The sequence below is a fragment of the Tiliqua scincoides genome, chromosome 6 (genome assembly GCF_035046505.1).
Source record: "Tiliqua scincoides isolate rTilSci1 chromosome 6, rTilSci1.hap2, whole genome shotgun sequence".
In the NCBI taxonomy this organism is placed as follows: domain Eukaryota; kingdom Metazoa; phylum Chordata; class Lepidosauria; order Squamata; family Scincidae; genus Tiliqua; species Tiliqua scincoides.
The window spans coordinates 60,750,032-60,768,145 of NC_089826.1; the positions used below are offsets into that span (position 1 = coordinate 60,750,032).

The 18,114-nt window shown below is 44.7% G+C and overlaps 1 protein-coding gene across 4 annotated transcripts in view; it reads right to left on the minus strand.

Moving 5' to 3' along the window:
* Positions 1 to 16,949, minus strand: part of SORBS2 (sorbin and SH3 domain containing 2) — a 327,753-nt gene extending 310,804 nt beyond the window's left edge. For 3 of the 4 annotated variants that reach the window (XM_066631534.1, XM_066631529.1, XM_066631532.1), the window contains exon 1: positions 16,503 to 16,949. The gene's annotated coding sequence lies outside the window, so the exon portion shown is untranslated. Of the gene's footprint in view, positions 1 to 12,836; positions 12,933 to 16,502 lie in introns of all 4 variants that reach the window. The other variant, XM_066631530.1, reaches the window with a different exon arrangement.
* Between the last annotated feature and the right edge of the window lie 1,165 nt (positions 16,950 to 18,114).

The window sequence follows — 18,114 nt, forward strand, 5'->3', positions numbered from 1 at the left end:
AAAAAGCCCGCCTGTTCACCCTTACTGGTGTCTGTCACATCACATCTGGCCTTCCAACCCAGAAGTAACTGGTGATGACATCATCGCCACTTATGTCTGGTGGTACTTCAAATAGGTGGACCGTGTGAAGTGGTACGGCGGTGGACAAACATTGAGAAACGCTGTTCTATGGGCCAAAAAAACTTCAAGGTCATTCCATTCAGTTGACCTACTCTGCAAATAGTATGGTTGGGAGTCATTGTGGTGGGGAAAGAATGGAAGAGCTACTCGTTTCCACCCTCTCTTTGTCTTGGCTCTGTGACATAATTCATGGGTTCCCACTTGTTAATGATTAACAAAAATGTCCTAATGCAAACAAAGTACTTTGTTCAACTTCCACAGGCTCATGAAGAGGACACCAGATACAGCCTCGCTTGCTAAGAAAGTTTCCTAATGTTTTTACAGGCATTGGGAAAGATCACAACAGTGTCTGGATCCTGCAGACTTGAAAGATGAAGGTTTATTATGCAATAATCCATCTGTTCATCAATGAAGAACTGATCTGGAGCGAGAACACATCTCAAGATATATAGCCTTCATAAATGTGCTTCATAAGCCTTTTGCAGTTTCATATTTACGTCTGAAGCACCAGCACTCAGCAGAATCTGCTACACCAGTAAAGTAGCCTCACATTTATACTAGAAGGTGATTTGGGAAGAAGCAGCAGTTACAAAGCAATTTCCTTGGCCTTTGAGAGAGACAACTGTGTGGTCCAGTTTTAATCCCATTATTTAGTAACAGCAATCACGTTTTGTGGTTCTCTTTAGTCAAGACAGCTATGGTATTGTACATCTTTCTCCTGCCTGCTCTATTGCAATCTATAGTAATGGGTCATTTGAATAGATGAAACAAGTCCCTATAGTCTTAGAATTCTCTGAAAGAATAAAGTGGATACCCCATTAGATTGTTTCAAGAAGTATGCAGACTTGGACAGAATGACCTGCTCATCCAAAATCAAATTCTGGAGGGTGATGCTGAACATGCCCCCATGAATGTACATGCCTTGATTTCTCAACACAATGGCTCATAGACCAGTAGTTCTTAAACTTTTTAGCACTGGGACCCACTTCCTAGAATGACAATTGGTCGGAACCAACCGGAAGTGATGCCATTAACCTAGAAGTGATGTCATGGCCAGAAATGACATCAAACAGGAAAATTTAACATCCCCCCATATGACAGAATGAAATCAAATCAGTAAATTAAAAAGTTACAATAAGTATAAGTTTAAAATGTACTTAAAATAAAGAACCCTCCTAAGTAGTTGCTGATCTGTTTAAAAAAAAACTTCCCAAAAGGCTGCACTCCTATCCACACTTACCCCGGAATATGTCCCATTGACTATCAGTGTTAAAAGCATGTATGTCACAGGTGGCCAACCTTCCAGTGTTAGAGCCTCTGGACTTTTAACAATGTGAGATGACAAATTGCACCTGATAGCTGCCTTGAGTGCCCTTCATTGGATAGAAAGACAGGATATAAATTCTCTTAAATAAATAAATAAATTTCCCTCCTCTACACAACTGTTAAAGGTCCAGGAACCCTAAAGTTGGAAGGTTGGTCACATATGCAGTAGCCTTTTCACAGTACAGATCTGTAACATTTCCCCAAATGCAGTCACATGTAATCATAGCATCAAGTCTTTTAAAAATAAAATACACATGAAATGAATGGGGACCCACCTGAAATTGGCTGGTGGCCCATTTAGTGAGTCCAGACCCATGTCATAGACAAACACTGTCCTAGGCAAACACATTGACTTATTCTTTCCTCATTGTGTTTGAAGCAACAGGAAAGTTTGGCGATGTCATCTCTGACTCATTCACTCATCAACTAATTAACTTGCATGCATTAACCACCTCCTCCACAACACTTTATTAAGGAAATGGTTAGCCCACATTTTAGGAGCTGCAAAGGCCACATGGGATTGCACACTGGGGGGGGAGCAGAATTAGTAGTATACAGTACTAGTCTTTTCACAGTGCTGCTAAGTCACAAGGGAGAAAGAACCAGGCCAGCAGTTGCAGTACCAAATAAAGCTTCAGAATGGAACTACAGACAGGTCCTAGAACTAGCACAAGAATATTCTCTTGCACTGGATCCTGGAAACTACTGCACAGTTCTGTAGAATGGGGTCCAGAAATAATTACTGTACCATCTTTGTCCAAAAAGTCTATAAAAACACTTGGCCTAGTATAAGTAGCTGCCCACAATCTAAGGAGTGAACACTGTGTTTTGAAATAAGTTCCACTCCTAATTTGCAACAGATTCAGGGCCTTTCCAGATGCTGTGGTTTGTGTGCCAGAATGACACTGTCTTCATTGCAAGATCAGGAAAATGTTTCTCTCTATTCAGACCTTCTGCTTGTGCGTGCTATTAATGCATGCACAAAGTATGGGAGAAATAATGTATGGGAGGAATCATCCTGACCGCCAAGAGTTGATCATTCATTTGTGAATGGAACCTACACATGCACTAGTTGTAAGCTCTCTCAGTGCAACTGGTTACCTGCAGATTTGCAATTGCAGGTAGAGCACTGTCACCCAGGGACTTACCCTGGGCAGTGATCCACAGCCGGGAAGGAGGAGGGTAAAGGAAAGCAAACTGAAGGAGGGGGAGCACAGCCCAAGGGAACCCCCAGGGGAATGCTCTGGGAGGAGTCAGCCAAAGAGGGTAAAGCTCCTGGGCCATCCCTACTGGCAGCCTACTAGCGGCCGTACTTGGATCGTGCTGACCTGGCCACGGTGATCCATGCCTCAGTGACATCGAGATTAGATTACTGTAACGCGCTCTATGTGGGGCTGCCCTTGAAGACGGTTCGGAAACTGCAACTAGTGCAGAATGCGGCGGCCCATGTGGTTACTGGAGGTAGGCGGTTCGACTCTGTCAGTCTGCTTCTCCAGTGGCTGCATTGGCTGCCCATTCGTTTCTGGGCCCAATTCAAGGTGCTGGTATTGACCTTTAAAGCCCTATACTGATCTGGACCAGGGTATCTTAGAGATCGCCTACTCCCGTACAATCCGGCTCGTCCTCTTAGGTCATCAGAGAAGGCCTTTTTACAAGTGCCGCCGCCTAGGGAGGTACGTGGGGCGGCTGCAAGAAATAGGGCCTTCTCAGTAGTGGCACCAACGCTATGGAACTCCCTTCCCCTTGACTTAAGAATGGCTCCCTCTCTTGAGACCTTTCGGCGAGGCCTGAAGACCCTTCTGTTTAAACAAGCCTTCTGAGTTCTCGGCCTTTTTAACATCTTTTTAACATCTTTTAATATTTTTTACAGGCCTGATTCTTTTATGACTTGCTGCTGCTCTATGCTCTTTTTACCTATTTTTTTACTCTGACTGCTGTTTTTTATGATGTGTTAATATGTTTTTATTTGTTTTTAAATTATGTTTTTAATATGTTGTAAGCCACCTTGAGTCCCTTCGGGGAGAAAGGCGGGGTAAAAATAAAGTTATTATTTTATTATTATTACTCATCCATTGGGCTGGGCAGGAGTCTCCTAAGAAACATAGCAGCCCAGGTGCAGCTACCCCTTTTAACAGGTGGGGTGGGGCCTGCAGTAGGGAGACCTGAGATCTCACAAGATCTCAGGTCCAGGTGGGGCCATGAAGAGGCGGGGCTGGAAGGGCTGCCCAGGAGGATAAGAGGAGAACAGGCAGCCAAAAGGGGAGGAAGCACCTTCTTGAGCGCCAGGAGGGGGGAGGAGATAAGGCAAAAGAAAGGAGGAAGGGCGGACCCCTTGCAGTTTGGAGGCAGCTACAGGCCGGCCAAAGCCAGGGACTATGGCCCAAAGAGGGGAGACACTCCCCAGGGCTATGGGAGAGCCCCAACGGGAGGAGACACCAGGAGCCCATCTAGCCTGACCCAACTTACCTGGAGGGAGGACTATTCCGCATCTGGCCAGGCAAGGAACCTTGAGGCCTCTAGGCCATAAACTACCTGGGGGATCGAGGAGGGGATGAGAACACAATCCTGACCCCTCCCGTTCCAAGGGGAAGGCCCTAACGTACCTGCCTTCCAGCGGGGAGCACAACGTACCGGCACAACTTATGGTGAGGATTACTGGAGAGGGGACCTGTGAGGTAACTGACCCCTTTTCAGGGATTGTTAGGGACTTTAACTGACACTGTATGGGTAATGCCCCTGGGGTCCCTGTGATGAAACAGGGCCCCTCAGAATAATGTAAAAACCGCAACTAAAGTAAAAAAGGTCAACAAACCCCTTCTTGCGGTTCCCCATTCTTTGCGCCGGCCAGGGAGAGACTGGGCGGGCCTGGACCGCACAGTGGACAACGCACCCCTTGATTCTGCCCCCAAGATAGACATCACAAGCACCTACAAGCATACAGCTTGGGCTCACGTAGGCATACAAGAATGATCAATGCACAGAGGTCAGACCAGCTTCAATTCAAATTCCCTCACTACACATGGATTGTACTCACAGTAAGTATGTCAGAATAGAGCATTAGCACTACTGTTATGGCCAAAGCACACTTCATTTACATCTCACCTTTCTTGCATAATGAAACTCAAGGGAGCATACATGGAGTTCGTATGTGTCCCCCAGCCAAGGACTGACCAGACCTGCTTAGCTTCAACAAGATGGTTATATCATGTAGTCTCAGCTATGACCAAGCTCTGGGACTACAATTTTTGAGAAAGCCCACTATTTCAAGTGAGTCATGGGTTTTCCTAGCAATTATAGCATGCAATAAGCAACTGGATGGAAGACAGGCAGCCCAATCCTGAGCTGCCCAGCATACGGGGCTGCAGCAGCGCCAAAATATGACTTGCCGCTGCATCTAGCATACCCAAGGCAGCCACCGCTGCCTTCTCGGGAGAAGGGGGCTATTGTTTCCTTCCCCTGGGTAAGGTTAGTAGCCCCGCGATGGGGCTACTTGATTCTACAGTGACCCAAGGGTGAAGCCCCACTAGTCCCACCTCCCTCCCAACCCACTCCCTCCCCCCAGCACACCTCCCTCCTGCCCTCCCTCCTCCTCCCCCCACCCCAGAATGCCTCCTCCCCACCTACCTCTCTGCTGCCTGGCAGTCCACTAGCACTGGCACTGAGAGCCACAAATGTGCCTTATGTCACATGTGCAATAGTACGTGCCAGTGGTGAGCAGCATGCACTGCATAGGATTGGGCCCTGAGCCAAACTGGACAGCACTCATGACATCATTGCAAGGTAAGTCACAAGTCCCTCCACCAATAAATGCTCTGTTGCTTCAGACTCCTCCCCTATTTATTTTATAGGTTATGTGTTCCCCTTTTCCAATGCTGAAATGAACAACATTAAAAAAAAAAAAAAAAGACTATCCCCCTCCAGTTATAAAAACATTGACCAGTGTGTTTAACATGCTTAGGGAGAAGGCATTACATATATACACACACCCTAGAAATTGTCTAAATATACCTTCATGGTTCAAACAATTATGGCTGGAGACCAGAAACAGACCAATCCTTAAAAAAATGCTATACGAATGCAGCAGCGGGGGGGGGGGGGAGAGAAGAAGAGAGAGAAAAATCGAGGACAAGATGACAACTGCTGCAAGGATCACCAACTCTTATAGAAGTACTTGAATGTTGCCATAGTTACTATTTTGCCCTATGAAAGAAAAAGCCAGCTTTTGATAGAGGGATTTATTGATGATTGTGCCATACCAAGAACATCCAGCAGAAAATGGCAGAACTCAGAAGCTGTGATAAGCAATTAGAGTTTCCTAGGCAGGCAGTGAATAAACTTCCACAGTCTCCTGGGGAAACCCCAGAGTAATTATTTGAAAATGCAATACAGTTACAGGGAAATTACAGCCAGATGGCACCCAGTGGGTCACCATCATTTCTCTCTAGCAATAACAGAGGGTTACTTCATTTGCTTAGCAGAGAGGTGCAAGGGTAGAACAATCTTGCCTTTTACTCTGTCCTTGCAAATGCCAGTCACACTCCCAGAAAGTCTGACGTTTAATATTTTCTTGCTCTGAAAGTACATTATTTTAGAAAATGATAGCAATACTCTTTGAAATTCCTGCATTGCCCTTTTCCCAGTTAAGAAATATTACTGGCCAATAAGTTATACAAGTATATTGGTCTGTACTAGTTGAAGCTATGGGGATGGGCTGGCCATCCCTGAGGTCAACTGAAGTAGTTGCTTCAGGCTACAGCTAGTCAGTGAGGAAATCCATCAGCCCCTGTAGACAATATATAAATAGTGGGGTGAGAGCCATTCTGAGGCTGCCTCTCTCCCCCTGGGAGAAGCTAGCAAGTGAAGTGGTTCTAGTGCTCCTGGACCCACTGCTTCACTGAAGTCCTAGGAAGCAGGGAAATGGGATGATAATTTTGGGTAGGAAACTGATAGCGTGATGGCTTTTAAACTAAGCAGAGATGATGGTCCAAAGACCAGACCAGCTCCACCAGGAAAAGCAGCCTTGGGGAGCTGCTCCATGGGCTCACTGCCATGTTGTTTCATCAAATTCTTTTGAGCTAACATTAATCCTGCTAACTGAGCAAAGATGCACTTTTTCAAGTGGTTCTTCTCATATTTAGAAGTAGAATGACCATCCCTATTCACCCCAGTGCTGTGTCTCTTCTAAAGGCTGTTTGCTGGTGTTTCTTCTGCATCTTTTTATATTGAAGCCTTTTTGAGACTGGAAACTATTTGACTTTCTCTGTAAATCACTTTGTGAACTTTTTTTGAAAAGCAGTATACTGTCTAAAATATTAATAATAAGCTCAGCTGCTTGAAGCAAAAGCAAGAAGGCCTATCTGTCTTCATGTACTTTGCAATTGTCTGGGGGAGGGGGAGAAAGACAATCAGGAAATAGGTTTTATGCTAGTTGTCATATAAATGACTGGAAGCATTCTAACTCTGCCATGTGCTTTAGGAGCCTTTAACTAACAAGAACATCAAAATAAAGGTCTGTCTTTTTCACATTTCAAAAATAGAGAAATGAAGCTAATTAAAAAATGAAGCCAAGAGTTAATAATTCTGTGAATCCAGTTTCAAACATTATATTAGCGGGATGAGGAAAGCTATTCCTGCATGGGATCTACCTCTATGCTGCATCTCCATTTTGGGGAAAGTAGCACTTCCTGAATACCTGCTATAACCTGGTTTAATGGTCCAGCTTGCATGCCTCTGTCAGAAAGGACGGCAAGCCTAATCCACTTGATTACTCCATGCAACCAGTTCCAGCAAAACTCCATTTGTTCAGAAGATGTGCAAAGTCTCTAACGGAGTGAAAATACAGTCAGTGGATGAACCAGTGGGGTACAGAGACAGATTAGAGTAGAAAAGGGGGGAAATGAATCTTACATGAGTGGAATTTCAAGGACTGTACATGAAGCACTAGCTACAGGCTCAGAGCCTCTGAGGGCACAGTTCGATTCTTTCATTTGATACTGCATCCTTAAATAGTTCTTACACTACCTACACATGTTTCTAAAAACATCTTAAAGGATGGATCATATCTGGAAAGAATTCAGCAGTCTGCCTTTAAAATGAATTACTGCCAAGTTCTCTTTATCGAAGGAAACCTTTTGAAAGTATTCAAGGTTACCAATCCTGAACCCATCCCTGAACATGCTCCTGTACATTTCATTCCTATAAGACAGTGACTCTCAAACTGTGGGTCTCTGACCCACCAGTGGATCACAACCCAGTTTTTGGTGGTTCATGAAACTGACAGGGTAGATTAGGCTATGTGTATCAAGGGTTAAACAACCTGCTACTTGGGGGGAGCACTGCTGCCCCATCCCCATTATAGCTACAGAGGCTTGAGTGGCTGGTAGTGAAAGCATATTTTTAGGTGGGTCCTGATGCTAAGAAGTTTGAGAACCACAGCATAAAGCAAGGAAATATTCAGCATGCTAGCTGCATATACCTGCAGTTTTCAAACTCTCCCGAGTTTGAAACTCACAGTAAGTCCTTGCGGGGGGAGGCAGGGGGGCTGCAGGGACTGGGGTGGACTCACCAGTCCGTGCAGCAGCCGTCCCTGGGTGTGGGGAACTCTGCGCAAGCCTCTGCAGGACTCCCCAGGTCAACAGCAGTGAAAGTGAGCGATTGTGCTCTGCCTCCACAAAACTGGAAGTGAAGCACGATCACTCCACTTTCACTGCTGCTGACCTGGGGAGCTTTGCAGAGGCTTGTGCAGGGTTCCCTGCACCCCATTCCCTGCAGCCCCATCAGAAGTGAAGGCGGAGTGATCGCGCTCCGCTTCTGGTTTAGCGGAGGCGGGGCGTGATCACCCCACTTTCACTTTGGAAACCTTGGGGAGCCCTGCGGACAGCCGTGCAGGGCTCCCCACACCCCCAGGAGGCTGCAGGAGGCTATGGTAAGTGCAGCCAAGCCCCTGCAGTCCCCTGAGCAGCGCAATCCTGGGGATTGCGCCGCTGCCTCTTCCCTGCCTCTTGGCTGCCCCTGCCCCTTAAGGGCAAAGAGGCCAGGGCCCTCCGACTGGGGCATTGCAATGCCCCAGTATGAAAACCTGTGGCCTATACAATGATTAAAAAGGCATATCTTTGCATGAAAAGTTGCAATATTACTTCTGGTAGTAAATAATACATAGTTAAGACCGTTGAGCAATCCAGGAATTAAAGTTAATGCAGTAGTGTGCCAAGGGTAGGGCAGAGGGCGTCCACTCAGGGTGCACACCATAAGGGATACCAGTGTTCCTGTCTCTTCGAATGCGCAATAGATGTGGCCTCCCCTGTGGGATCTCAAGTAGGAGGCCAAGTCTATCCATGGCTTCAACCAGTCAAGGACAGGGCGGTAGGAGCAGTCCACCCTGGGTACCAGTGGTGCTAGGTACTCCACTGTCTTAAGGGGCAGCCAAAGTGGCTGCATATCCCAGAGAGTTGTCACTTTTTTTTTTACTATTACTAATGTTGTGCCTTAGCAGAGCAGAAAGAAGAGATAAAACTATCCCTTTCTTCTGAGGCCACAGGAAACCTGTATGTGAAAGGCACAAGGAGACAAGAGTGTCATAGGCCCAAGCCCCAGACTTGAAGAAATCTGTACTCCAGGCTTTGCAACAACAGGGGCCCTGAGGTTGGGAATCCTCTTCTATGAAGCTGCCTCACTATTGGCTCATCCAACTCAGTATTGCCCGCAGTAGCAGTGGGTCTCCAGACTGTCAGACTGAAGACTTTCCCAGCCCTACCCAAGATGCCAGGGATAGAATCTGGGGCCTTCTGCATACAAAGCATTGCAAGGTGAATGGTCTCAAGAAAGTGAAACCTGCCCTGGAGAAAACTCCAAAGATGAAGGGCAAAGACTCCCCAAGCATTGTGCTTCCTCTTCTGCAGGGGTGTCCAAACTTTTTGGCAGGAGAGCCACATCATCTCTCTGACACTGTGTCGGGGGCTGGGAAAAAAAGAATTAATTTTCATTTCAAATTTGAATAAATGTACATAAATAAATATATTAGAGATGGAACTTATATGAATGAATGAAGGTCTTGCAATAGCTCAAGGCCTATAAAAGGCCTTGCACAAAGCAAGGCTAACTTTTCCATTTCTGTTGCTGCTGCATCACAGATGTGAAACAGCAAGCAGTGGTGGGAGCCCTCATCCCACAGCTCATGTGAGAGGTTGAACAGTTGGCCGTCACACTTAGAGCAGTTGCATCAGGCCAGCGCGGGCTCCAACAAGTCTTCAGAGTGCCAGAGGCTCATTGGAGACTGGGGACTCCCTGAGGGCTGGATTGGGAGTTCTCGAGGGCTGCAAGTGGCCCCAGGGCCGGGGTTTGGGCACCCCTGCTCTTCTGCAATGTTTAGCATCAAGGTTGTTTCAAGGTTTGTTTTCAGTTGGCACACTGGAGTATTTGCAGTAATAACTAAAAGTAATCAGTATGTGGTATTGGAATTACATAGTATTTGAATTACATAGTCTGTCTAAGTGGCCAAAAACTTAACAGTTCAGAAGCAATTAATCCAACTATGATCCACAGAACTGTAGTTACTACAAAAGAATGGCGATTACCTAACAATCTCTGTTAGTGCTGGCAAACCCACCCCACCATGTAACCGCTGCGTATGGGAGGGGGACCAATTACCTGCCAAGTTTCTCCTTGTCATGCATCTTTTAAAGGCACAAGAGGCCTAGCCAAAAACATGGCAACTCCAGCTGTCATGCACTAATGGGGAAAACACAATGCGGGAAAGGCACACAAGCTAATGTCACAATCTTAAGTGTATAAAAGGAAGAAATGAGTGCCATTGAACATGGTGGGTCTTCAGAGCTGAACTGAAAACATGATTTACTCATCATGCCATTGCCACCAGTTCAGCAAGTTATGGAATTGGTTTACCAGTATCAGATTTGTCCTGAGAAAGAGTGAAGAGATTGACTCTCTGGAGAATCTCTTTTCAAATATACATTTAATTCCTTTGTGTATCTATAGTTAGATTTCTGTACCCAGTGTGCAACTAAGGTTCGAGCTGTTACCATGGTTTCAGGTTCCACCTACTAGAGAAACAAAATATTGACTATTCCTCACAAGTGCGCACGCACAACACAGCATTTTTACTTTAGAGTAGAAGCATAGTGACTGGGACTTTCTTTTAAAATCGGCTCTCTTTATGGGAGGGGGAAAGAAACCTAAAGAGGAATAAAAAGCAAGCTGAAAATTCTTTATCTTTTGGAAAGAGATTACTGTTCTTCCTTTTCATGAACCTTAAAGCTTAACTCTAGTGCAGTGCAATTCAAGAGGAAGCCCCAAATTCAAGAGGACTTACTCCTGAGAAAGCATGCATAGCATGTTGCACATTAGTTTTCAACCCAATACTTTCCATGTCTACTTATGAGTAAGTTCTAACAAATGCAATTAGACATGTCCAAGTTGGCATGCACGGAGCAATACTATGCACGTCTAAATAGGACATGAATGAGATTCATTTCGTCAGTGTGTTGAATGGGATTTATACCCAGGTAGGTATGGAAAGGCTAGAAGCCTTAAGGTTGAAATCCTATGCACACTTTCCTGGTAGTAAGCCTCACTGAGCACAATGGGACTTCTTGTGCTGTTGGTGATGTAATAAATTCTTTTTCTTCTCAAAGCTAAAGTAATACTTATAATCATAAATCATTCCTTCTAGAGTGGCCATGTTCTTGAAATAAATGGGCTATAGCAGCAATTTTCAGTCTTTCATCTCATGGCACACTGACAAGGCACTAAAATTGTCAAGGCACACAATAAGTTTTTTGAACATTGACAAGGCACACCATGCTGCTGGTGAGGGGCTGACATCAAAAGTATTTCCTTTTTTCTATCCCCAACAGGCATACTAATAAATGACCCTCCCCCAAACTCCCATGGCACACCAGTGGACCATTCACAGCACATCAGTGTGCCATGGCACACTGGTTGAAGATCGCTGGGCTATAGACTAAAGTACAATATTTTAGAAATAATGCTTTTCGCTTCAGGAGCAATCAAGGATTCATGGCAAAATCTTATTACCACTTTGAGATTATATAATTGTTAATATTTATATCTTAGCAAATATTATCTATATTTTATTGAGACAATGTGCATGAAGAGCTGCAATTAGGAACCATGAAAAAGGAAAATAACCTATATAAGTGCAGGTATCCCCTCACTGAGAGTTTTGTTTAATGACCTGGTTTTTTCTGAAACACCAGTGAACACAGATGGTACATTTTCAAACATATCTGAAATCATGAGGGCTAAGAAGATCATTGCGGTCTCCTCAGACAAGCACAGATTCAGTACTGCACTGAAGAAAATGACCTAAAATAATTTTGAAACCACTATTTTTTAAAAAATCGTGATAGGGAAAAAAAGATACAGTAAAGGAATAGTCTTGCGAGTTTCTGGAGAAACCAGCTCAGAGTGCTCTTTAAAAATCAGGGGAGAAACATAAATGGATTTTTGAGGAAAGCAAGTTCTTCTCTGAAGGGTTTGCCACAGTCAAGTTCCATATACCCACTATCTTAATCCTTGAAGATCTCCCACAGCAGGTAGTATCTGAACACAGGGCTACCATATCAATACTCCAGAAAAAGGGCTTGAATGCCGTTTGCAAAAGGCCATTCACAGCCTCACAGGTGCACGCAGACAGCCTTATCAATAGTGCAAGCATGATCAGGCACCACCTGCAGAGGTCCATTTCTCACATAGGGCCTCTGTCAACTCCTGAGGCACTCCTCCCAGACTTATTGGTCCTTCTGTCCTTTGTCAGTTGCCTGACAACTGATACCTGTTCTATCTTGTTGAATTGCCCTTGCTGAGCAAGTGAGCTGTTATGTATGTAAGTTATGCAGGATCAAAATCCTGCATAACTGATTCGCCCAGACTTATGGCTGGCCAATCAGGTGATGGATCGAAATCCTACCATTGGCCCTCTAGTAAGGTTTCAATTGCACCAATCACAGGAAGTCTGGGCAGAGTTAAAGGCTAAAAAAAGCCAGGGGTTTGCCTTGTATTCAGCATATTCACTATGCCTTCCTTTATTTGCATGGACCCACTATATAACAGAGCAACAACAGGAGCAAGAGGGAGCAGCAATCTTTTTACTTGTCCTTTCTCGACAGCCAAGTTGATTGGGCCCAGAGGAAGAGTGTAAGCAAATGGACAAGACAATGAGGAAGGTGGCTGTCTGAGGGCATCTTTCTCCAAGACCCTCCCCCCCCCCAAGCCTGGAGACAGCATTTCTTGCCAGTAGTAGTTGCTTTCAATACAACTCTGCGTATGTTTAATCAGATGCAAGTGACACTGTTTTCAATTGGTTTTATGCCCCAGTAAGTGTGACTGCAGCCTTAAAATGAGCCACTTACCATATACTCTATAATCCACACCAGTGGTTCCCAAACTGTGGGTCAGGACCTGATTTTTGGTGGGTCGCGAAACTGAGAAGGAAAATGTATTGAGCCCTATGGAAATGAAAACAGAGCCACATATACATATTTACTCATGAGTAGGCAATCGTGCCTCAATTCACATAGAAGTGCAGGCTGAGGAGAATGTAACTTCACTACAATTGTCCCAATCTGATGAACTCAAGAAATGCTCCAAAACACTGCCTCCCACCATAGCAAAAAAGGATAAAAACAGAGAGTGGCTAGTAAAGTGAAACTTTTTTGAAATTTTTTTTTAAATTTTGTAAAGCTATGTGGGTTCCAATAAAGTGTCATTTAAAAAAGTGGATCCTGGTGCTGAAAAGTTTGGGAACCACTGACCCACACAATAGGAATTAATTCTCTTTTTAAAATTCTGGTTATGTGTAACCTTGAACCACTTGAGACAGGCAGGATATAAATTTTAAAAATAAAATTTAGGGTCCAATTCTATCCAACTTTCCATCGCTGATGAATTCCTGCCAGTGGAGTGTGCGCTGCATTCTGCAGTGGGGAGGCAGTCACTAAAGCCTTCTCAAGGTAAGAGAACATTTGTTCCCTTACTTTGGAGCTGCACTGCTGCTGCACCTATGCTGGAAAGTTGGATTGGGCCCACAATCTTATTACAGGTTTTAATAGTGCTTTTAAGTCTCAAATGCTATTAATCCAGATGCTAGCCTAAACAGAACATGATTAATGAACACTTCTCCAAGACAATCAGCTGTACTGCAGTGCTTGCAGCTATGTGTATGAAACAAATATCTTGATTTGTTCTTCCTTCCTGAAATCTACTAATATACCTCTTATCCCTGCATCTCACTTTAATAGCAAGTTGATTTAGAGGTGTCACCAAACCCCCACCTATTTCCATATTCTTGAGGGTGATTTACTGTACCAATTGAATTGGTGTTACACTTAAGAGTTGGGCTATAAAATGGTGAACTTTCAGTTAATCCATGCAAATACAAGTACTACATAGCAATTTGCAACTTGATTCCATGTATGTTGATTTGGAAGCAAGTTCTACGGAATTTAATGCAATTTGCATGTACATTGGATACACTGGTTAAGCTTTATGCAGTGCAATTCCAAATATGTATGTTTTCTAAGAAGGAAGTCTCACCAAATTCAATGAAAGAACTGCCACATGATAGTAAAATCCTAAGGGTGCAATCCTAACCCCTTAAGTCAATGCTTTCCAGTACTGGCATAGCAGTGCCAATGGGATGTGTGCTGCATCCTGCAGTTGGGTGTCACTCACGGAGGCCTCCTCAAAGTAAGGGAATGTTTGTTCCCTTACCTCGGAGCTGCATTGCCCTTATGTCAGTGCTGGATTGCTCCCTAAATGTGTTAACTCAAAAGTAAAGCTCAGCTATTTCAGTTGGATTACTCCACAGTAAACAGATCCTGGACAGGATTGCAGTCTTAAGCATTTTATGAGTTGCATTTTTTTGCATGTGCTCTGCAAAGCCTTTTACTGCTAAAGCAAGAAACAGTCATTTAAGTGGTTTGCAATTCCTATCCCCAGGCAGCAGCTCACAAACCATTTAAACTGATGTATTGATAGTTGGATTTTTCAGTAGGACTTTCAGTTTTTAGCTGAAAGGATTAGGATTTTAGCTTTTAGCTGAAAGGATTTAGGATTTTTCAGTTTTTAGCTGGCAGACCTAAACCACACCCAGTGGTGGAAGGCTAGTGGCACTCCATGCCTTCTTTAGATACCAGGGCTTCAGCCCATTCTGAGCAGCTGATCAATATGGATATGCAGGGTAGCTTCCTACTGTTGTTGCACAGCAAGGTGGAAGGGAAGCACTGTACCTGTTTTGTCCAGGCACATGCCTCCTAGTTTCAGGTTATGTGCTACAAAGAATCTGAAGCCAGAGCAGAGAAAGCTGTCATGCAAAAGGCAGCCCTCACTTTTTAGAGGTTCAAAACATCTAAATATTATTTAACGAGAACCCAGCAGCATTCTTACTTTTCAGCCGGCATATTGCTGGGAAGAAGAACACAATACATTAACTGCCAAAACAATGTCCTGCTACAGACTCAAAACTCAAGAAGCAGCTGACTAGCAGTAGACAGTATTCAATTCTAACTTACTACATTGTCTGGAGTGAAGACTGACAACAGTGAAGAAAGAGACAGACACTTCATATAACACACTCACAAAGTCCTTCTAAGTATTTTCTTATTTCTTCATCTCAATTTTTATTGCTGGTCAGGAAAGTAATATTATGTCCTGCTCATACAATACAAAGAGATAAAGCATTAATGACCTGGAGCACAGTAGTACATCTATGACCAGCATAACCCCTTGCCAAGCAATATTATGCATGTCTACTCTGAAGTAAGCCCCACTGAGCTGAGTAGGACCTAATCCCAAATAAGCATACATAGAATTGCTACTTGGGACTCCTTAATCTCCATGCTCAGCTGTAAGTAACACATGCTTGCAATTCCAAACTTGATAGGAGAAAGCTCCACTGAGTTAAATGTGTCCTATTTTATAGTGAGTATATTTAGAATTATAGCCCAAACCCAACCGAAATAAGCACACAGTGTTTCCATTTACCTTAATGTCACTTTCCTTTCTCCATCGTCTCCCCTGTGTTCAATTTTAGACTGTGAGCTCCTCAGGGCAGGGACCTATTGGTTTCCATTTGCATACCAATGAAAATTAGCACCTTGCCAAAACTTTTCTTTCATCGTGGAGAAAAACCTCACAACACAACCATTTGCAACTTCCACTTTTCTCAAGTTTTCTTTTCACACAGGATTTGAGCAAGTGGTTTGAAAAAAAGGCTTCTCATTCTCTCCTTTTTATTGTTCATGGAACAAGATCCTTTTCCCTCACTCACAATTGCAACTGAAACCAAGTTCGAATGGGAGCAACAGGAATAAAGACAGGGTAACATAATCAAGCCAATTCTGGACCAACAATTATCGGATTACTTGACTGAAACCAAGGCTCTGGTTGTGTGTGTGTGTGTGTGTGGTGTGCATGCCATACACAAAAGGATTTATCAAACAACGCTACTTTATCCTTTATCAAACAACGCTACTCTGGTGGTAGCCACTTTATTATTAGGGCTTAGTATAGGACAGTGTTCCTCAACCTTGAGGTTGGGACCCAGTGGGGTCATGACAACTTAGGGGAATGAAATAGGTTGAAGACCACTGAACTAGAGCACCGCCAGGTAAAGGGGGATGCATCTGGTGTACCCTTTCAGGTACCAGGAGGAGATGGCATCCCAGTCCTACTCAGGCTCTTAGCAATTGTGCTAAAATAATTTTCACGAGTGCCAGGTTTTCTGCTCTCTCTAATAAGAATATTTGGTGACAGTGCTGAGAGAGTGAAACCCAGGTGGGTGTGGGTCGATTGGGTCCTGGGAGGGACCCAGTTCCAAGGGGGATGGGATTGACAGTGGGTCCCCAATTTCACACTTTATTTGTTGGGGTCTTGGCACGAAGAAGTCTGAAACCACTGGCACAGGCATGCCCAGAAGGTGGATCCAATCCCCCCCCCCCTTTTAGGGTCATGCATTGACACTATCAACCCCTGCAATTCAGGAATGAATGGATGAGAGCAGAAGAAAGAGCGGGTACCTTGGAAAGAGAGAACATCCCAGCTGCTGAGAAGGCAGGCAGGCCCCCGGCTCCCTCGACCCTGGCCTGAAAGCAGTTAAGGTGCCATCTGCTTGGGGCACTCAAGGCCACTGCTGCCCCTCCCGGCGAGCTGCTCTTCGACAGCAAGCGCACTATTGGCAACCTATAGGCTGCGTCGATGCGCAGCCAAGGAAACCCGGCGGCCCGGCGTGCGTCCTCCTTGCCTGGGCTTGCGCGCTATGATTGGCTGGTGGCGAAGCTCATTGTCTTGCCCGGGCCGCTTCGCAGGGGACGAGAGGTCCGTCCGGGGCAGCGATCGCGGCTCAGGGAGCAATAGCAGGTCGGCAGAAGGAGCTGCGTAGAAAGATCTTTTCCTTCCCCTCCGCAAAGGCTGCAGTGGGCTGGCAAGAAGGAAAACACAGCAGAGCCCCAGCCGCCGAGTAGGATTAGTCCCGGTGCTGGACTGATCCGCTTTAAGGAGAGTTAGCACGTCTAATCGCCCTTCAGCGAAAGGCAGGAGCAGAGCAGACTATATTAAGGACGCTATTTTAAAACAAGCGCGCTAGACGAAACTGTGCAAGCAGGAGGCAGCTCCGCTCCCCCAGCAGGTGCTGCTCAGAGCTGTGCGGGGGGGCTGAAATCGCCCTCTCGCTTCCAATGCATTGTTCAAGGAGAGGGGTGTCTGATGGAGTTCCTTTCTTACCAAAAAGAAAGAGTAGTGGGACAGAAAAACAAAAAAAATCTTATAAAGTACATGCATCTGAATGCAATGAAGGCTCCCTTTGATTGATTGGTTTGTTAACTAATCAATTTTAACAGTTTAAATGCATGTGGGGGTGCAGGGTGACCAGATCCAATGGAGGACAGAGTGCCTATCCCTTAACCATTGTATAGAAGAGGGAATTTGGGCAGGTGCAGCTCAACATGGATGGGTTTGAAAAGCTGCACCTGCCCAAATTCCCACTTCTATACAATGGTTAAAGGGATGGACACTGTTCTTCATTGGATCTGGTCACGCTGGGGAGGGTGACACCTTCATGAAAATGCCTTTTGCAGGAGAATGAATGCAATACATTTCTCAAACTGTGGGTCATGAGCCAATTCCAGGTGGGTTCCCATTCATTTCCATATTTTATTTTTAATATATTAGACTTGATGCTACCATGGCATGTGACTGCATTTGGGGACATGTTACAGATCTCTACTTTTAACAGGCTACTATGTATATGCTTTTAACAATGATAGTCAATGGGACTTACTCCTGGGCAAGTGTGGGTAGGATTGCAGCCTAGGATTGTTAAAAATGTTCCTGCTTGATGATGTCACTTCTGGTCATGACATCACTTCTAGTGGTTCCTGACAGATTCTCATTCTAAAAAGTGGGTCCCGGTGCTAAATGTGTGAGAACCACGGCAATATGAGCTAATCTGCAATTTAATACAGTGCTTCCCAAACCTTTTAGCACCAGGACCCACTTTTTAAAACAGCAATCTGTCACGATCCACCAGACTTAAAAAAAGAGATCTAGAAAGAAATGTAGTTAATTAATTATAAATTATTTATTGGGGTCTTGTGCTTCTGTGTGTGTGTGTGTGTGTGTGTGTGTGTGTGT